Source organism: Leptodactylus fuscus, chromosome 4, assembly GCF_031893055.1.
Source record: "Leptodactylus fuscus isolate aLepFus1 chromosome 4, aLepFus1.hap2, whole genome shotgun sequence".
Lineage (NCBI taxonomy): Eukaryota > Metazoa > Chordata > Amphibia > Anura > Leptodactylidae > Leptodactylus > Leptodactylus fuscus.
In genome coordinates, this window is record NC_134268.1 from 37,578,566 (window position 1) to 37,599,708 (window position 21,143).

Sequence of the window (21,143 nt, forward strand, 5' to 3'; positions counted from 1 at the left end):
TCCAGCGTTGAGCGCCGATGAACGTTTTGTTATCTCCGAGGCGAAACCGTTTTTTTTTAAAACTGGACACAAAGTCCTGCATGTCCGACTTTTTGTCCGGTTAAAAAAAAATGGTTTCGCCGTAGAGAGCACAAAACACTCACCGGCGTTCATGACCGGACACTTTTCAAACCCATTCAAATGAATGGGTTTGAAAAATGACTGCAGGTTTCCGTCTCCTGCCCAGTTTCGGAGGCCGGGACGCAGATATGAACCCAGCCTGACAGTTACAGGAATCGTGTGATTGCAGCGATTGCTGCAAAAGGTTGTGCAACAAAAAAGTTACGGGAACCATCATTTTTTTCCAGGCCTGCTTCATGAGATTTTTTTTTTTTTTTAATTCTGTTGAAATGAAAAGCAATGTCTGATTTTCATTTGTTCATTTTCATAGAATTTTTATTTATTATTACTTTTGTCAGATTCGAGTTTTTTCTGTGACCATTGTGGGTTTTTCTTTCATTAAACGAGGGGGACCAACAATTTTGTCCACGTGTGTATGTAGCGTTTTAGAACAAATAACCTAGAGCTCCCCTGATGAATAGTTAAAAAATTTGTTTGTTCTACATTTACTGTGCCAATTTAATTTTTGTCTATGGAGGGGACGGGGGAATCACACACATATAACTGCAGCTGCTACGCTATACTAAACTGCGAGGTTATTAGTATGAAGATATTAAATAAATAGATCAATATATATATATATATATATATATATTATCATTGCTTTTAAAATGGCTGTGGAACGGGTATTAGGAAAACATCTGTGACACAGCCTTTTTTCACTGTTGTCTGAATAAGGTTTTAAAGGACTCTTGACACTTCTGTCTTAACAGCCTTTTCCCCCTCCTCTCTCCATAGACTTCTTTATGAGCCTAAGTACCTAGGATTCTCTTGGCAGTAAAAGGCAGAACTAAGTTGATGATGATGATGATGAGAGCTGCCTAGACTTCCTAAAACTGAAACCATGCTTTAAACCGGTTTGGCTAGGCGGAATTATGCTTGGCTCCATTTATGGCACTATTGATACTAAGTAAAGGGGCCTACCTAGGTGACCGGTTCCCTTTAAGGCCTGAACTTTCCGTTCTTCTCTTTCTGTATTCGTACTAGGTTGAGGGGATATCCTCACTCCATAGGGAGAGACCACCATTTAGGTTTGTGGAGTCTTATTAAGCCATGTGCGCTCCACTGTGCAAAGGAACATGGGAAGAATATGCAAATCTGACTTCCATGATGTAATTAGGATGCCAGTGCCTCAAGAACGCACACCAATAGAGGGCGCTGACTGAGAATGTGCAAGTCTGTCTTCCATGATGTAATTAGGAAGACTTGGCTGAGAGACTGTATCTGGTAAAATCCCAACATCATTGCAAACAAAGGCCTCTGAGAAGGTCGGCATGATGTTAAAGGGAGCGCCCTCTATAGGATTGCTTGACTGAGACTCTGTCTTCCTAATTACATCATGGAAGATAGACTTGCACATTCTCAGTGAGCGCCCTCTATTGGTGTGCATACTTGAGGCACTGGCATCCTAATGACATCATGGAAGTCAGATTTGCACATTCTTCCCATGTATTCGTCCTATACATACATAGCGTTCATTGGAAGGCTCCCCACCTGTTTACATAATGCAGTTTATACCTTGATGTGACATTTTACATACTGTACATCTCTCTATTTCCTATTGTACTATACTGTTTAATTGCAATGTGTTTCCATAATATTTTATGAGTCTTGTTTCAGATACAATGCCTATGTAAAAAACCATATACAAACAGAAAGTATTCAGCGAATGTCGGCTTTGTGACATCTGACTTCTACTTTTTAAGTCTCACATCAACATTCTTTTTTTAATAGTGCTTTATGGATCGTTCCTTTATATAACCTGCGCTGAGGAAAGCAACACAATTTAGGTAAGTGCTTTAATTCTCTTTAATGTGTCTCAAATGTGCTGTAAACTGTCTAAGGCAACTGTGAGCTCTGATAAACATCGGCTTCAAACTTTTCAAAGAAAGAGACCAACTTTAGAATTTATGGAGTCAGTGTATACATGAATACATTTCCTGCAAGATTTCTGACAGTTCCTATTGACCATATAGGAAAGGAAAGACTTCCTCAGTAGAATTTAGATACTTAAAGGGGCTGTCCAGATGAACTGTTTTGGGTTGTTTCGGATTCCCAAATTGTACAGTGTACGGAGTCGGAAGTAGATGGCTCCATATATACTGTATAATGGCTTGACACTATACAGTATATGGAGCTTCTGCTTCTAGCTCTGTGTACTGTATAGTATCAGACGCAGCCCCGAGCAGCTGATCCGTGCAGAGGCCGGCTGTTGGCCCCTCACCAATCTGGTATTTATGGCCTATTCTAAGGATAGACCATAAAAAAAAACATTTAAAGAAGGTCTATCTCCTTTTCCAAGCTACTCAGATGTCAACACCATATAATAGAGCACACGACCGTGATAAATAATAAATCCTTGTTATGTATGTCACGTCTGTAGATGTGGAGAAAATCAACTGTGAAGTTTCATGAAAATAAATCAACTGGTGCACTGGGGGCGGGCCTTAAGCCCTGGGCATCCTGCACTTGCCATGTAGATAGGATGGATGACGTCATAGCAGTGGGAGGATCACTTCCAGCTGTAAGGAGTGGCAAAGGCAGCAGGTACTAGGATATCTGAGTGATAATAGCAGTGCTCTAGAGAGCTGTGGGCCCGCCCCCAGTGCACCAACTGCCTCATTTGAATAAGAATTAAAAGTTGTCTTTCTCCAAATCTAAAGATGTGACATACATAACAGGGATTTATTATTTATCACTGTAATGTGCTCTGTGATATGGTGTTGACAATTGAGTATGCTTGGAGTCAGGGGCATAACTTGTGGGGGTGCAGAGGGTGCAGGAGCCTTAGGGGCCCATAAGCACTGACATCAGTATTGAGATTGCAGCTTCCATCTGGTCAATAAACCAAGGAGACCCCCAGATTCCCCTAACTACACTAAGGTGGATTAAACTCCTTAGCACCTATAACCATCACTATCAAGAATTCACTGTTAAGATGAGGTAGGGGCCCCGGACAAAAGTCTTGTGGGCCCCGGTGCAATCTTTAGTTACATCACTGCTTGGAGGAGGTGATAGACTCCCTTTAAAGGAAACCTTTTACATATTGATTTGCAAGCTGCATGTTATAGAACAGCAGATGCTGAGCAGAGTGGCCAATAGTTTTTTGGGAAAATTTCCAGTACTTTTTATATTAATTTCTGTTCATTCTGGGCTTTAGAAGTCCAATGTGCGGGCCCTGCCATTGAGTGACACCTATCTCTGTATGCACACTAATACAAGGAAGGCTGTCAGTCATTGAATAGGACCGCCTACTGGACTCTAAGCCCTAAGACAGCAGGAATTTCAGTGGATACATTACAAGTTATACTTGCAGGACTTTTCTCTACGCCTGTGGAAACCTGGCAAATCCCATTATAGTCTATGGCAGGGGTGCTCACACTTTTTCAGCGTGTGAGCTACTTTATTAGCTGACCAAGGCAAAAGATCTACTAGGGCGGGGCCGGGACGGGCCTGTGGGCAGAGCCGACGCGCCGATGGGTGGGGCCGGGCTTGTGGCGGAGTGGGCGTGTCTGTGGGTGGGGCCAGGCATGCGGGCGGGGTCAGGCGGATTGTGAGAGCAGGAGACCGCCGGCGTTCTGTGGCTGCCCAGGGATCCTCGCTGTCTGCTTCTTCGCAGCGCAGGCTGAGAGTTATCTCTGGACACTGGCAGGCTGGGGCTGCAGCAGCCCCGCCTACCAGTGTCCGGAGATGACTCTCAGCCTGCACTGTGAACAAGCAGACACTGGGGATCCCTGCATCCCGCGATCGACCCATACGTCCTTTGCGATCTACCAGTAAATCGCGATCAACGTATTGGGCACCCCTGGTCTATGGGGTCTGCGGGTTACTGCTTTATTATACAGACAGCGTTTCCATCCTTCAGATCCTCATGCGGACCTGAAGGACGGAAACAGAGTGCTAGTGTGAACCCAGCCTAAGTTAGAGCATTGCTATTAGGAACTTTACAGCTACACTTTACAGCAATTTTGCAGCACGTAATATATTTATTTTTTATCATTCTTCAGTGATTTCTGTAAATTCTCTATAATATCTTCCCATAATGTCATGTGCTGATCGTATACATCCGGCTATGTCCGAGTCCTCCCAGGATGTTGGTACCTTTGCGGAGCTCAATATACATAATTTCTGTGATTTATAGTAATTTGAGTCTTTACAACATCTTATAGAGAGGGTCAGATTGTACATAAGCTATATGAACCGTGCGCCTTGGTAACATTCATCACAGCCGGTCTATGCATAAAAACATGAAGTGTGACATTGAGGCTGCCCAGATGTGGATGATCTATCCGTACACTGTCTTTTAAGTACACAATATGTGTCTATGTCTTATTACATAATCCAGCCATCGAAAGGAGTCTTCTGAGTATTTGGAGCCATCGCTTCTTGCGCCTCGCTTTTAACCCACAATGAATCGAGATTGTTTTTAAAGCCTTTCCGTATTGTTATTTTATCGATGTTTACATGTATGCACGGAAATGATGATGGGGAGCCAGGTGTTACTCTTAAACATAGCCATATATGAAGAACTATGCCAGGGGTGCAAGAATCCAAAGCACTTGTGTTTTGCCACAGAGTATATACACTGTGTGTATGAGCTATCTACACGCCAGCTCTGCTTTATTCCCATAGATGGAGAGAATGTGCCAAGTACTGAGCTTCCACGAGGTCAAAGTCTCTGTTGCATGAATATACAAACTGTTCTCTATGATAACGGTGTAGGATGTCTCCAAAGATTAGGAAAAAACTTAAGGATTTCCACGTGTTTTAACTGCGGTACACACATGTATTTTCTTTTATGTAAGTTTTGCATCGAGGTGAAACTAGAGACCGTGAAACACGATGAGACGACCACTCAAAATTGCAGCGGAGAATGGTTTTCAACAGGGGTGGTCTTATCAAGGAAGAGGGCCAAAACGTATGTAATATGAAGAATGTAGCGTTCTTTTTTTCTTTTTTTTAACCCTTTCTTGCAATGAGCTGTACATTTACAGCAGGAGTTAGTCACAGGGGTGGTGCAAGGTTAGAAGCTGTTCCACGTCATCAGCATCGGGCGTTATACGTAGTTGACATCTGCCACGAGTGTCCGTTGGAGGATTAGTACAACGAACTGCAAAAAAGCGAAACCAGAGTAAATCTTTACCGGATATTGACTCAACAAGCATGGTGGTTATAGTCTTTCTTGAAGTCATCGGACTTGATGGTTACATGACTCTCTCACAGAGTGCACAGACATACATCACATTTTGGTAATAAGCTTGTTGGGTACATATTTCTGTCTACATTTACAGATCTGTAGGCTTAGCATTGACACGTCTTAGCAGAGGTGCTATACTTCTATACTGACATAAGGTGTGAAAAACATGCTACAAAGTAAGAATGCATTCAGAAATAGAAGTGTTAGCCATTTTATTTCTGTCATTTAACAAAGTGAGTGAAGAAAAGAGAAATGTAAATTGTATCAATATTTGGTGTGACCTTTGCCCTTTCCCTTCCATCAGTTCTCGGTACTTGTAGACAGTTTTTGAAGAAACTCGGCAGGGAGGTTGTTCCCGCCATTTTGAAGACCTAAGCCCAGATCTTCTGTGGATGTAAGCTTGCTCCAATCCGTCTGTCTCTTCCTATAATCCCAGACAGATTGGTTGATATTGAGATCAGGGCTCTGGCTGTATCATCACTTCCAGAACTCCTCCTCCAAAGGGTGGTCACACCAAATATTGTTAGGACGGACCGGGGCCTCCGATGTACTTTTTCTAAACCGGTCCCAGACAGACTGGATGAAGCAGGGGGCCATATCATCACTTCCAGGACTCCTCCGTAGGGTTGAGCGATCGGGATCGGAAAAGATCGGATTTCGAGTAAATTTCACGATCGCGATCGGAATTCCGACCCGATCTTTTCCAGCGGGATCGAGATCGGAGGATATCTCAAGATCGGCTCAACCCTAAAAGTGACTTTTCCCATAGAGAAGCATTGACTAGGGTTGAGGATCGGGTTCGGAAAGGATCGCATTTCGATCGGCGATCGAGCAAATTTCACGATCGCGATCGAGATCGGCTGGAAAATGATCGGAAATCGGATTTTAAAATCGATCTTGAAATCTCAAGATCTGCTCAACCCTACTCCTCCGCCAAAGGACGCTCACACCAAATATTGGTGGGATTTAGATTTCTCTTTTGACTATTTATGAACGCAGTCTTACATTGCAACATTTTTTCCACACCCGCCTGAAACTTTTGCACAGCACTGTATATTATAGCGTTCTTTTTTTCCACTATTTTTTATTTTTTTTCGTTTCTATATGAATAAAACCCTATTGACCACTAATAAATATCATTTCTAGACTAATTGCCCTGATCCTATGCCTATGCCAAGCTAGACTGGTCTGCCCGGAGCTCTGGGATTTTCACATCTACCTTTTGTGCCTCTGGGTTAATCATTTTCATTTCCAATTCTGCAGCTGCCCACGGAACCAACAGTTGTGATGAGGATGTGATGTTGGAGAAGTGCTAATTAATCTCACCCTAGAGACTGCACAAGTTACCTCTATGACTGTCGAGGGCTCAGCTGGCATGTTCAGATAGTGTTTCTACATGGAGATTATGCCTGGGGTAATAGAAATCAATGTCCTCTCAGTTGTCAGGGACCTGGAACCCTGGAGAGTCATAACATATTGATGAACTGATCAGCATTTCAGGATTAGGAGAGGAGTGATTATTAATCAAACTCTTCCCTGTGCAGCAGAAGTCATGCACGGCCGTACATAGTCTATCGCATGCTCATGGGCTATGGGCGCCTTGCTTGTAGAACTGCAGCTCAGGACCATGCACAAAACACATAATAAACATTAACGCTGAGAATTAATGTCATAAAAACCTTACCGTGAGGCCAGAACGATATGCAAATCATTGAATCGACTAGTTCGTTTAGTAAAATATTTAATCATTACTCCATAAAGTATAGGCAGGTGGGGAAAAATGCTGCAAAGTAAGAATGCTTTCAGAACTAGAAGGGTTAATAGATGATTTAGCAAAAGAAAATTCTCAATCCCATCAATATTTGGTGTGAGCACCCTTAGGGCTAGTTCACACAGAGCTTTTTGCAGGCGGATTTTGACGCAGCATCCACCTGCAAAAATGGCTCCCTTTGACTTAAATGGGAGGCGATTGCTTTTTTTCCCGCTAGCTAGTGACGGAAAAAAAAGCAACATGACCTATCTTGCAACGGATTCCGCGGCTTGAGGCACGCTCCTGTTTATTCATAGACTCCAATGTCGATCAGGTAAAGGGGTTTTCTACTAGGACAACCTTTGTCCATTTGCCGTATTGGCAAATTGACGTCATCGTCAACCTCTGCTAGGATCCCCCCACCTTATGTCTACTCTGGCCATATCAGTTTATTAGACAGCTGGATGCTTCCTTCTCCTCCTCCAGTAATGCCTTGGTCTTCTGCTTCCTTACTCTGGCCACAACATTCCTGGTGACCTATTTATAGAGATTGTCCGGGCAAAAAATTAGGTAGGCCAGGGGAGGAGAGTGAAAAAAAAAATTACACTCACCTGTCCCTGGTGCTCTGGTGTTTTCCCTTGTCAGCTGTGATGTTCAGTATCCCTTCCACTGAAGCCGCTGATTGGCCAATCAGAGGCATCAGGAATGTCACGTGTCCTTCACTGAGGCTGCTGATTGGCCTCAGCAGTTACGTGCGGTGGGGACTTCTGGTGGAAGACAAAAATGAAAAGGGAGGACCGAGGAGCACCTGGAAAGGTGAATATGATTTTTTTTTCACCTCCTCCGGCCTATTTAAAATATAAATTTTTGCCTGGGCAAACCCTTTAAGTACTTCTAGGGATTTATTGCCTGTAGATATTCCGAATTCTGATTCTGACCCTGACCTCAGCCTTAGGCCGGGTTCACACGATGTATTTTGGCACGTAATGTGGCATGTAGACGCCGCGGGAGGTTTTGCGCGCCGTATACACTCCCATTGTTTTCAATGGGAGCCGGTACCGTATATGCGGCAAGATAGCGCCGCGTATACGGTACCGGTTCCCATTGAAAACAATGGGAGCGTATACGGCCCGCAAAAGCTCCCGCGGCGTTTACGTACCACATTACGTGCCAAAAGACATCGTGTGAACCCGGCCTTACTCTGGTATTATACATCTGCCTTACTCTTTCAATTTACCATCTTCTTCCTGTTGTCCGGCACCTTGCATTGACCCCTGACTATGTTCCTCGCCTTCTGACTTGCTGCTTCTTGTCTGCTCACCATTGATGTCTTTTGTCTACGTTCCTGACGTAGCTTTAAGCCATTTACCACCAGTCTTAGTGACTGTTCCTGAAATCCGACTGGATAAGACTGTTCTTCCTTGCAGGGAATAAGGTTTAAGAAAGGAGGGATTAAAACTAACAGATTGGGGAAGATTTATCAAGACATTTGCACCAGTTTATTTAGTGGACACAAAAAATACAGCCAATAATAAATCTGCCCCAATGACTGACACAAGCTGAAAACTTTCAAAACTGACTGCATTATTAAAAAAGATGGAAGGTTCCTCTTGTCGACTTTCAGGGTTTTTTTTTCATGGAGAATAAAAATCAACTTGCTGCTTTTTATTCTGTCTAAAAAAAAATGAAAGCCTATGGGGAGAACACTTCACACAAATTGTTCAATTTTGGAATGCATTTTAAGCAATCTCATTACCTAGTATTGCACTTTAAATTGACAAAAATAGTTATCAATTCATCCTAAAAGACTGAGATGAGATTAGAAAAATACAAGTACCCGTACTCGCCTCCTCTGTCCCCTGCAAGTCCTGTTCTGACGTTTACAGATTCCCTGCTGGTCTCTCCTTACTGGTCCCAGGTGTCAAACAGGAAATGACCTCTCAGCCAATCACTGGCTCCAACAATGCTAATTGGCTAAGTGGCCATTTCCTGTATTCCAAATGGGACCAAGAATTAGGGACGAGTGGTGACCCAGAATGCATTGGAACTGGTGAAGCGAGGGATCGGTAAAGTGAGTATATGCTCTTTTATTCCAGCACTTGTGCCACCATTTTTTCCCCTTTGGACCTATAAATGCGGTAAAATGAAATATATAATGTGAACGCAGGCCATTTTTTAATCCGCTCTGAGACAACTCCCTTTTTATAAGCTGTCAAACAGTCCAATAGTAAAATATTACATAAAAGGCAAAATACAAGCTGTCCAAAAACATCCAATATAATGAAAATAGTAGGTAGTATTTGGGCCTAGTTGGGATATACAGTATGTATGTAAGATTTGAAAACCTTGGGATGCAGTTTTTGCTTTAGGGTTATGAAGAAGACCCCAAGGCTTCTCCTCATCAGAAACCCCCTCCCCAAGACTCTGACTTGGTATTCCAACGTTATATATCGCTTGGTCTCACAGCTGTTACACTTTTGGGCAATGACTGATCAAAAAATGTGTTCGCCTTGTAATTCTTACCTATATTCATAATGAAATGGAATGCTGATAGTAATAGAAAGTGTGGAGAGCGATCAATGCTAGGAATGACCATTTGTCCAAACACATGATGATGGTCGCTATATACAAATGTAAAGTATCTGAGCAGCGATAGACATTTTATATTGTTATTACATGTCAGTTACCGTCCTGTGAGAATGGGACATTAAAGTGATTTTCTGGGACTGTACTACTGATGAACTACTATGATTGGTGGTGGTCTGACACCCCTCACCACCACTGATCAGCTGTTTGAAGAGTCCGTGGTGCTCATGAGTTCTGCGACCTTTTCCCTGTACTGATGACATCACATTTATGGATCATACAGTACAGCGGCAGCTCAGTGTCATTCAAGTGAACGTAGCTGAGCTGCAGTACCTAGCACAACCTCTACAATATGTATGGCGCTGTGCTTGGTATTCAGTGAAGAGGCTGGGGTCCACACCTTAACACTGTGGCCTCTTCAGGCCTGATCGGTTGGGTATCAGACCCATACCTATCCCATATACATTAATGCTCTGTCCTTAGTATATGATTGACTGTTATACCCAACTTCTCCATGCAGGTCATTGTTTTTGTACACAAGAATTAGATTGCCTCCCTCCAGCGAGCCCTTGTCATTGCTAAGTAGAGCACGGTTGGTGCTCTGCTTCCAGGAAACAGCCAACAGCTCATGGTCACTGATGTAACCCCTGAGTCAACCTGACCAGGCCCGATGTGCAGACCTCCAAGCAGCAAGCTGACAGTCTTCTTCAGTGAGCTGCACAAACTCTTCCTCTCTAGCATGAGAACAGGCACTTAAATAGCGGTAGCTGCGACGACCCTAGAGCAACACGCTTCTCCAGTGGTGCACTTCTTAGGTGCAACCCTGTTCCACCTATGAAGAGTCATTGCTAGATCCGCAATGACTGTGTGATGACCTGCACCAGTCAAAGTGACCAAAACCAAGTGAAATGTAAACACAATACAATATGCAAGAACTTAGATTGAGCCGAGGTGTGTCATACTGTTCTGAGGCCACACCTGTGCCAAACTGCACACACAGCGTGAATAGCTGCCGAATACCACTACAAATGTCGACCAAGGGAAGAACAACCTACTAAGGTTTGGTCCGGGAATAAGCTTGAGGATAGTCCATAAATACCTGATTCCGACAGTGGGCCTCCAGACTGCTCAGGTATACAGAACCGCTTCCACACCCACCATATACCAAAATGGAAAAAGAAAGCTCCATCCCTATATAGAGGTCGAGTGCCATCACTGCAGCTCATCTCCCACTGACTCCCAATGAGCGCTGAGCTACAGTGATGGTAACTGGCCACTACACAGGGGATAGAGCTTTCTGCTACCAGTATATAGGACAATCGGAAGTGGCTCTGTGCAGCTGATCGGTGCAAGAGCTGGCTGTTGGCCCCCTGACGATCAGATATTTATGACCTATAAATAGACTTTAAAAAGCTGAACCCCGGACAACCCCTTTACGTACTGCTTCCGTACTTTACAATTGCAATAGTTTTATACATTACCTATATCATGGATTGAAGTGGTCAGTTTATCTGCTGGTAGTAAAGGCCGATGAGTTACTTACTACATAATATAGAGTATCAATATACTTCTGCATACATTAGCGCCAAACTGATCTTCCTATTACCTCGTCTTATTTTAGAGGTTCAATAGCTGTAAAAAAAAATTCTTCCTAACTTTTTAAGACACAGAATGTCTTTCATCCATTTAGAAAGGCCTGTGATTTTTCCCGAAATTGCAAGTATCATGAATAATCACTTCACTTACCGTTAAATAAGCCATATTGTCTATGAATAACTACTGAACTGCTGAGAAAAAGCAATCAGCCGAGCATGGAGGCTGACAAGCTCACATTTACTGTAAAGGTGTAAAGTGTAGTACCTTATGTGGGAGCTCGCTCTGTTTCCCATAATCACTTATGAACAATATTGGAATATTGCGGTATTAAAAAAATTATGAATCCACCTTTAAGTTAATAGTTTGACTGTTATAGTCACACCCTATAGCCGTAGTAGCCGCAGTAGCACTGGCCTAGGGGACCAGTCGCGGGCAATGATGTTGTACCTTTTATTAGGGAGCAAACAAATTAGTGGATGTCTTCTATCGGGCCCTACTATGTGACGTTATTATCCATATCTTATTGCTACTTGTGTGTCATTCAATGGTTGATGCTCATCGCAAGTTGATATCACACGCATGGAATAAAGCATGCTACCATGTATAGGGGGCCCATCTCACATTGTTATGGGGCCTTATTAATTTTAGTTATGCCCCTGATTTTATAGTAATGGGGAGTCTGTCACCAGAGCGAGACAGTAAACCAGGCTCATATAAATGTAACGCCTTTTGCCTATGAAAATTTGTGACTGTTTCCAAGAATTTCATTTATTTCATGACATGCCTATATGGGAGTGGAGTACCTTATATAAGGGGATGTGTATTTTGCTCTTGGGCAAAACCTGTGCCTGTGCATTCTATAGTGAGAGCCAATCGCTGACTGACAATTGGGATATCGCTGTTACAGGTGGGATTGGAGAAATTAATCTTCTCATTGGTTTAACCCCTCAGAGGTCGCAATGGTAATGTAGCAAGTTTGACAAATCGAGGCACTGTATTCTATTGCAGTTCCCCAAAAACCTAAACAAAAGTCAATCAATAAATTGAACCTCAAGACTGTGCCAATATATAAGCGTAAGTGCAAACGTATAACCTGTCCTGCAAAACACAAGCTCTCATGACCTGTCCTGCAAAAAACAAGCTCTCATACCACTAAATTAACAGTTATTCAACATTTTTGCAAGTTGAGTTATCCCATAGAAGCGGAACTATGTGATGTTTATACTCAAAAACAGACAAGCCCCTTCTTTTGTCTGATCCCCTCAACCTCAATATCGTCTATTGCAGTCCTTTGCTGTAATTCATACACGTAGACTTTCTGCTTTACACTTTAGTAAGCTATTATTGCTTTTCCCATAGTAGTTATGGTTCCTTTAGCTTGCATGTAGTGTCCTACCGGATTTCTATCGTCTTGCTCCTGAGGACTCAGCTGTTCTTGCCGTTTGAGGTTTGTGACCTTTCAACCTCATGGCCTTAAATTCCAATCGATTGCAGGATCCTAAAAGACAATGAAGAGCAGACTTGTAAAACTATGTGGAAAATGGGAAGCAAAATGAAAATGCTGATCTTCAACCTGGGCCCCGAGGTGCTGATGCATCCAGTCTCCATGGTACATGAAAACATTGATTTCTGTCATTTTTACTCCTTTGGGAAAACTCCCGTCTTGATTTATTACCTTTTTTTGTAAAACTGCTGCTGCTACGGTATTTTGTAGGGTTTTGTATCTTCTTGGTGTTTTTAGGAAGTATTTTCAGCTTTGATATCGATTTCAAGTATTTAGGTTGTAGTTGCTTACATTCATTCTTGCTTTGTCAGACATACCCTTTGTGTGCTATGTCAATTGTCATTGACAACGACTTCAAAAAATTTCTACTGTATCTGCTTCTTTTCAAAGAAGTCTACGAATATTGGGGTATAAGGTGATTTGGATCTATACAATGATATTTCGGTAGGATTAACCAGGGAACAGAAAAAGGCATTTGGTCATGGAAAGTATTACCATATATACTTGAGTGTGTGTATATATATATATATATATATATATATATATATATATATATATATACACTCACCGGCCACTTTATTAGGTACACCATGCTAGTAACGGGTTGGACCCCCTTTTGCCTTCAGAACTGCCTCAATTCTTCGTGGCATAGATACAACAAGGTGCTGGAAGCATTCCTCAGAGATTTTGGTCCATATTGACATGATGGCATCACACAGTTGCCGCAGATTTGTCGGCGTTCAGAGATGCTCTTCTGGCTACCTTGGTTGTAACGGGTGGCTATTTGAGTCACTGTTGCCTTTCTATCAGCTCGAACCAGTCTGGCCATTCTCCTCTGACCTCTGGCATCAACAACACATTTCCGCCCACAGAACTGCCGCTCACTGGATGTTTTTTCTTTTTCGGACCATTCTCTGTAAACCCTAGAGATGGTTGTGCGTGAAAATCCCAGTAGATCAGCAGTTTCTGAAATACTCAGACCAGCCCTTCTGGCACCAACAGCCATGCCACGTTCAAAGGCACTCAAATCACCTTTCTTCCCCATACTGATGCTCGGTTTGAACTGCAGGAGATTGTCTTGACCATGTCTACATGCCTAAATGCACCGAGTTGCCGCCATGTGATTGGCTGATTAGAAATTAAGTGTTAACGAGCAGTTGGACAGGTGTACCTAATAAAGTGGCCAGTGATTGTATATATACACAGTTCTTGTGCTTAAAAAGCCCCCCTCGGCTTATAATCAAGTCAGCAATAAAATGTATTTATTTATTTTTTAGGGTGGGGGGAGGTCTATGACCAGCAGCAATATCAATGTATAGAATCTCCCATAAAATAGTGCAAAAAAAAAAAAAGAAAAAGAAGAACATTTAAAAAAAAAAAAAAAAAAAAGTTCTAAATCCCTCCTTTCCCTCAAATACTTATAAAACTAGAAAATGACTGTGAAACACATACACATTAGGTATTCCTGTGTCTGACAGTGCCCGGTCTACTGAATATAGGGTATCTGCAGTGCACCTGTTCCGTCGGGAAGGGGTTAATAGGAGCACTGCAGATACCCTATATTCAGCCAGACTGAATTCCAAGTGGGGGGGAAAAAAACAGTCCTCAAGCTCAGGGAAGGGGCAGACAAACAACCAAAACACCCCCTCCCCTTCCCCAGCACCCAGCAACTACTGCACCCAAAAACTCCGACCATTTTAATTTTTAAAATTTTCCAGTAGCTGCTGCATTTCCCCCGTAGGCTTATACTCGAGTCGATAAATAATATTCGGGTCGGCTTATACTCGAGTATATATGGTACATTAAAAAAAAAAGACTCCCATTGACTTCAATGGGTTCCGTTTAACGAGCGGAACCTATTGAAGTCAATGGGAGTCTTTTTATCAGCACTGATTCTGCCGCGAGTTATCGTAGCAGAATCGGCGACACTTTACTCCGTGTGACTGCTCCTTTACAAAGGCGGTCTCAAAATATTTGCTTTATGATGATCGTAGTTATCCCTTTTCACCCCAACGTATTTCGTCCTGAAATTACCATGACTCATCGGGGGTCAACAAATAAAAATCAAGCGACAGTAGGTTCGCACTAGTCTTTGGGAATCTATCCCCCATTCCCCCTTTTCTCTCCTTCGATTTCGGGCATGAACCCGGTGGACCTCATTATAATCTATGGCACCCATGGTTTTCACAGGTACTTGCTTTGTAAGCGGGTTGGGTTTCCGTTTTTTGGGTCCACTTTGGAAACCCAGACTCTAGTGTGAATGAAGTATGACAGATACCAGACTATCAGATGCAGATTCCTAATAAAGATAAAATCGACAAGGGATCGACACTATTACCATCACTATTCTATATGTCTTTGTCTTTCATACGATTACTAATGTATGGTTTCATCATCTATAGTGCATCATTTATCAATCTGATATGTCAGCCACGACATTGTATACATCCCATTTGCCAGGAACGTTGTTTATCGCTGTCTCTTTCGAGCTGTTTTATATTCCTTCCTCACACTTTTGTCTGGGTCTTACAGTTCAGGCTGCTCATTTTCCACCATTTCTGTGTACCCGCCGTCGAATGACTTATTATTATTCAGTTGACATTTATTTTCTAGTCAAATTGTTCATTTGACAAGGAATCAAAGGCAGTACAAATAATAAAAGATGTGTTTTTAATTCCACCCGTCGCATATGTTCACAGCAGGACTGGTAGGACTGTAAAACAAAAAAAAATGAAGTCTTCATTCAAGTAACACACAGCCAACGGTGGCTCATTTCCATTGAAGAGTATTAAAATAGACACATTTGGCATGTCGTATTATCAGGCAATATACTTTACTAAATAACTCATTTAAACATTTTAGAAAGGTTATTGTGGCATATCGTACGGAGAAAGTTCAGCGTGATTGACGACAGCAGATCTGGTGCTCACGGAGGACCCAGACGGGTTATTGTAACCGGCCATATTAATACGACATTTATCTTTAATTCATGATTTCTGTCTCTAATTTCCTCCCACTAGTTGCGGTCGGGACTGACTTAGCTTTTGATATTTCAATATGATATTAAAACAGAAGAATGTCAGATTCCTGCAGTTATGGGGGGGGGGATGTGAAGCACACAAATTAAAATGTTATAGGGATACTTTATGTGACAGTAACCTTATACGTAGTTGTTATTAGAGACGAGCGAGTAGTATTCGATCGAGTAGGTATTCATTCGAAATACTCGTACTCGGTCGAATACCATGCGGTAAATGCAGTAAAAATTTGATTCCCCTCCCACCGTCCCTGGCGCTTTTTTTTCACCAATAAATATGCAGGGGAGGTGGGACAGGAAGTAGGACAACGTAGGCTTTGGAAAAAAATGTATACAGTAGAGATGAGCGAACACTATTCGAAACAGCCGCTTCGAATAGCATGCTCCCATAGAAATGAATGGACGTATTTCTATTTCTATGGGAGCGTGCCATGCGAAACGGCCGTTTCAAATAGTGTTCGTTCATCTCTAGTATACAGTCATTGGATGGCTAAATCAGTAGCAGCATCAGCAATAATAATAATACTGGGACTTGGGCGTGTTAGATGCCCCCAGACATGCTTCCCCTGCTGTCCCAGTTGCATTCCAGAGGTGTTGGCATCATTTCCTGGGGGTCATTGTGAACTTGGTGACTCCAGTTAGTTGAATTTTGGTTTCCCTGAAACGAGCATGTTTTTCCCATAGACTATAATGGGAGTCGATATTTGAACAAATAGTCAAATATTGAAGTCTACTCAAATTGAATTTCGAATTTTCGAATACTTCACTACTCGTTCATCTCTAGTTGTTATACACGTATATTGTTTACAGCATATAGATAGGCATACTTATTTTTTTTTATTTTAAAGGTGTTGTCCGGCATGATAATATTTTTTTTTTTTAGAAAAGATTAAATCAATTTTTAGAATAAAAGAAGAATGACTTGCCTCACTGATCCCTCGCCGTGGCCAAACCTTCCCAGATCCAAGATGGTGTATACTTATTGGCCCCTCTTGACACACAGGATATGATCGCCCAGACAATCAGGCTTAGCATTGTACCATAGGAAATAACTTGGCTACAGACACAAGTTGATTTAGAGGAAGGCAAAAGCCCCCATGAGACTGAAGCCAATTGCCCCATCAAAGAAAAAAACTGTATTCCAACTCTATATGTGGCAATTGGACTAAGTATTTGGATTAACACCCTACCCCAATAATTTCTAGCTCCCCTAACTTATGATATTCGTACTTTCAAGAAAGGAATCCAAACCCCTCTTATACTTGTACAAGTTATCAGACATCCCCACATCCTGTGAAAGCGAGTTCCAGAGTCTCTCCAATTGTACTGTAAAGGCAATGTATGACAATGGTATAATTTTCTTCTTTCTAGTAGAGGTTATCCCCTTGTCACAATGATGGGCCTCGGTATGAAGAGGTCAGTGGAAAGATCTCTGTACTGTCCATACGTATACAGTATATGTCCCTAAACCATCTCCCCCCCCACCCAAAACTGAACAACCACAAGTTTGATAAATTGTCTTTATACTTCTATCCACCCATTCCCTTAATTACCTTGGTCGCCCCCTATGGGCTCGTTCACACGGGGCAAGAGGGGGGCGGATTCTGACGCTGAATCCACCTCAGAATTCTCCCCCTCACAATAGAGGTCTATGTAGACCGCTAGCTTTCTTGTTTCGGTGAACGGCATGTTCCGGCTCATGGTAAAAAGAAACGAGCTGTCCTTTCTTCAGGCAGATTCCGCGGCTGAGTCAGCCCCGGACTTCCGCCTCGCGACAGCACTCTCCGGACTAGGTCCATTCATTTAAGCCTACTCCGGAGGGGGAAGAGCCACGACTGTCGGAAGCCGCGACAGTCGTGGCAGGCGCATTTTGGTCTGATTCAGGACTGATTCAGGACTAAAATATGCGTTTTTTTGCCCCGTGTGAACGAGGCCTTAGTGTACCCATTCTAGTTCAGCTTGTACCTGCTTTAGGTTAGAACCCATTTCCTGTTTGTCAAGACAGGGTCAGGAAATAAAGACCTCCGGGCATTCACACGGACCTGGTAAACATTTTATAATAATAATAATAATAATACATTTTATTTCTATAGCGCCAACATATTCCGCAGCGCTGTACAATTTGTAGGGTTCAAATACAGACAGATACATTACAAAGAAAATCATTTCACACAATGGGACTGAGGGCCCTGCTCACAAGAGCTTACAATCTATGAGGTAGAGGGGGTGACACAAGAGGTAGCAGGGGCGGTATTACTTATACAGAGGTCAGACACTTTTGTAATAGAGGTGACTGTCATTACACAAACATAAGACTTTATGAGCCATCACCAGTCGTGTCCTGTAACATGTGGATGGAGCTTGGACCTATAAAGTTATCCTGAGATGACATCATATCATGTGGGGAAATGTGGGAGCGAGGACAGAGGAGGGTTAAGAGTTTACGTTAGACATTGTGATAGGCTTGTCTGAAAAGATGCGTCTTTAGTTTGCGTTTGAAACTGTAGAAATTGGGAGTTAATCTGATTGTCCGGGGTAGAGCATTCCAGAGAAGTGGTGCAACTCGGGAGAAGTCTTTTATAATTGAGGTGCGTCTTTAGTGTCTTTACTGTCTAATCGATATTTATGCCACCTTTTAGTTGGCTTACTTTGAGCCAGATTTTTTTTTTTTGACATTATTTTGGTGCATATTGGCCGCGTCCCCTTTTTTTTTTTCTAAGAATCCACACCCACATGTCTAGCAGGTCTAAAACTTTCAGCCCATACTACATACTTGAGCTCTGGGCCATTGTGTTCTGCTTTGAACTTTTGCATTTAATTAAGTAAAAAAAATTACACGTAACTATATTGTAATTGAGTTCTGTAAAATCAGATAGAAAATTAAAAAGAAAAAATAATTTCTACTGCCCCCATCATTTCCTCAATATTATTCGACTTACTTATTCTCTCTACAGCTGTTAATGGCACTTAATACCCGGCCTTAACTATATCTTTATTCGCTTGTTTTTTCTTTTTACATTTTCTTGACATTTATTATCAGTAATAATACAGGTAGAAGATCAAGGTGAAAACCTGTACAAGTAGATAACTACTGAATATCCTTGGGCAATATTTTACATTATGCGTCTTCTATATGCATTACCTATTTATTGTATGTTTGTGTTATACATATTATATGTTGAATGTTATGGAATGATCGGGTACAAAAAAAAAGTGGAATCGCCATACAAAGTAAAGAAAGCGATCTTTAGTTAAGGTATTATTATTTTTCTTGCAGAATATATCATTGACTTTAGACATTTGGATAGAGAATAGAACATGATTTATATTAGATTATGAAGGCTGAGAATAGAACATAAAATGGAATATATAATAATAATATGATATATATATATATATATATATATATATATATATATGTGTGTGTGTGTGTGTGTATTATATTGACAGATAGATAGATAGATAGACAGATAAATAGACAGAGAATAATAATAATAATAAGGTGTATATATATATATATATATATATATATATACCATATATATATCTTCTGTATCTATACATATATTATATTGACAGATAGATAGATAGATAGATAGATAGGAGCTAGATATATAGATAGAAGATAGATAGATAGGAGATAGATAGATAGATAGATAGATAGATAGATAGATAGATAGATAGATAGATAGATAGGAGACAGATAGATAGATAGATAGATAGATAGATAGATAGATAGATGAGAGATAGAAGATAGATAGATACGGTAGACAGATAGATAGATAGATAGATAGATAAAATAATAATAAATAAATATATATATATGTGTATATATTATGAATAATAAAAGATATTAAATAAAATATAATACAAACATGTCTAATCTATTGATACTTATTATAAAACTAAATATCGCAAAGGAAATAAACAATTTCATGCTTCTTTTGCCTCCGATGTTTAATCCAGTATCGTAACTCACATCCGCTCCAGCAAAAGGATTAATAAGTAATAAACAGCATCTCAGCCTAATCCATATTCTCGTTTAAGTTTCAGTGACAAGCGTCGTCCTCGGGGAAGCACAAGTTCTTTCTGAGGTTAGGTGATGAGCCACGTTCCCTAAGGATGGGCATTGCGAAAACAATCTTGATTTTGTACATGCTAATCTAATCTCCATTTCTCCATCTATTATGGCACACTCGAAAGTGCGGCTGATCTTTTATGCAAATAGCCGGCTTATTAGGCATTGTGACTGTATGTGCTAATGTCTCGGTTGGAATCTTGTGGGATTTTTTTCTTTTTTTTTTTTTTTATCCAACCGTCAAAGCTGTAAAAATGAATGATGATTACTACATAGCTTTGAAGAACAAAGAAAAGTCACAGCATTTTATCGGTGTCAGATGTCTCAGATCCTGACAGCATGATGGTTAGCGATGTACAAGGCTGCTGATTTTGGGTTAAGTAGCGAGTGTAACAGATATACATTTCTAAAAAAAAAAAATAATAATAAAAGGAATACTGTCATCACCCACTTGGAAGTGTTTTATTGGCAGGACTAAAATTATAGTCTAAGATTCTTTCAGTAGCGACATTTTGTAATAAATGGTTATCAGGCAATGCCAGTGGCAGCTAATGGGATTATTCAGCAGGCAACATGAGCAATCGCCTGAGTCTCAGAAGAGCTACTCAAATCCTTCTTATTTAACCTCATGCTACACTGTGTTATAATTATGTTCACTTCGCCGCAATTGTATAATACCATTAGATAACGTTTCTTTAAAATATTTCATCATAAAAAAAAAAATGTTATATGCTGCCATTGTGAATACGGTTATTATTTTTAGTTAACATGACTGTAACTGTATGGAAAAAGAAAAATTTATCAAAAAAAAATTGCAGAAAAATGTACACTGCATTGCCATCCGATAGGACCCCGGAATGCTGTGCCGCCATTCTGTAATAAAATTCCATGTTTAATTAAGGCACGAGGGGTTAACTTTTAAAAGAGGGAATTTGGGATATAGGTCTTTTTCTTTCATTTTCTAAAATTTTTTTTACAGTTGATAGAGATTAGTAGATATAAAAATCTTATGTTATACTGTACCTTACGTTTATGCGTTATATTGACTTTAGATGCGAAATAGTGTTGTTTGACTGAAAATAGTAATTGATAAAAAATAAAAATAGTAAATATAAAATTGGTATAAAAAGGCATAAAGCAGTGTTTAGACTGTATTTTTTTTTAATATAAGTTACCATAATTTGCATTTTAAATTCTAAGTATTTCCGTAGAATCTTTAGATTGTGCCAATGTATT

At 40.9% G+C, this 21,143-nt stretch overlaps 1 protein-coding gene across 1 annotated transcript in view; it reads left to right on the forward strand.

Annotated features, from left to right (window-relative positions):
• The first annotated feature begins 1,890 nt into the window (after nt 1-1,890).
• Nucleotides 1,891-21,143, forward strand: part of TRIQK (triple QxxK/R motif containing) — a 70,714-nt gene continuing 51,461 nt past the window's right edge. Inside the window, exon 1 of the mRNA XM_075272106.1 lies at nt 1,891-1,949. The gene's annotated coding sequence lies outside the window, so the exon portion shown is untranslated. The remainder of the gene's footprint in view (nt 1,950-21,143) is intronic.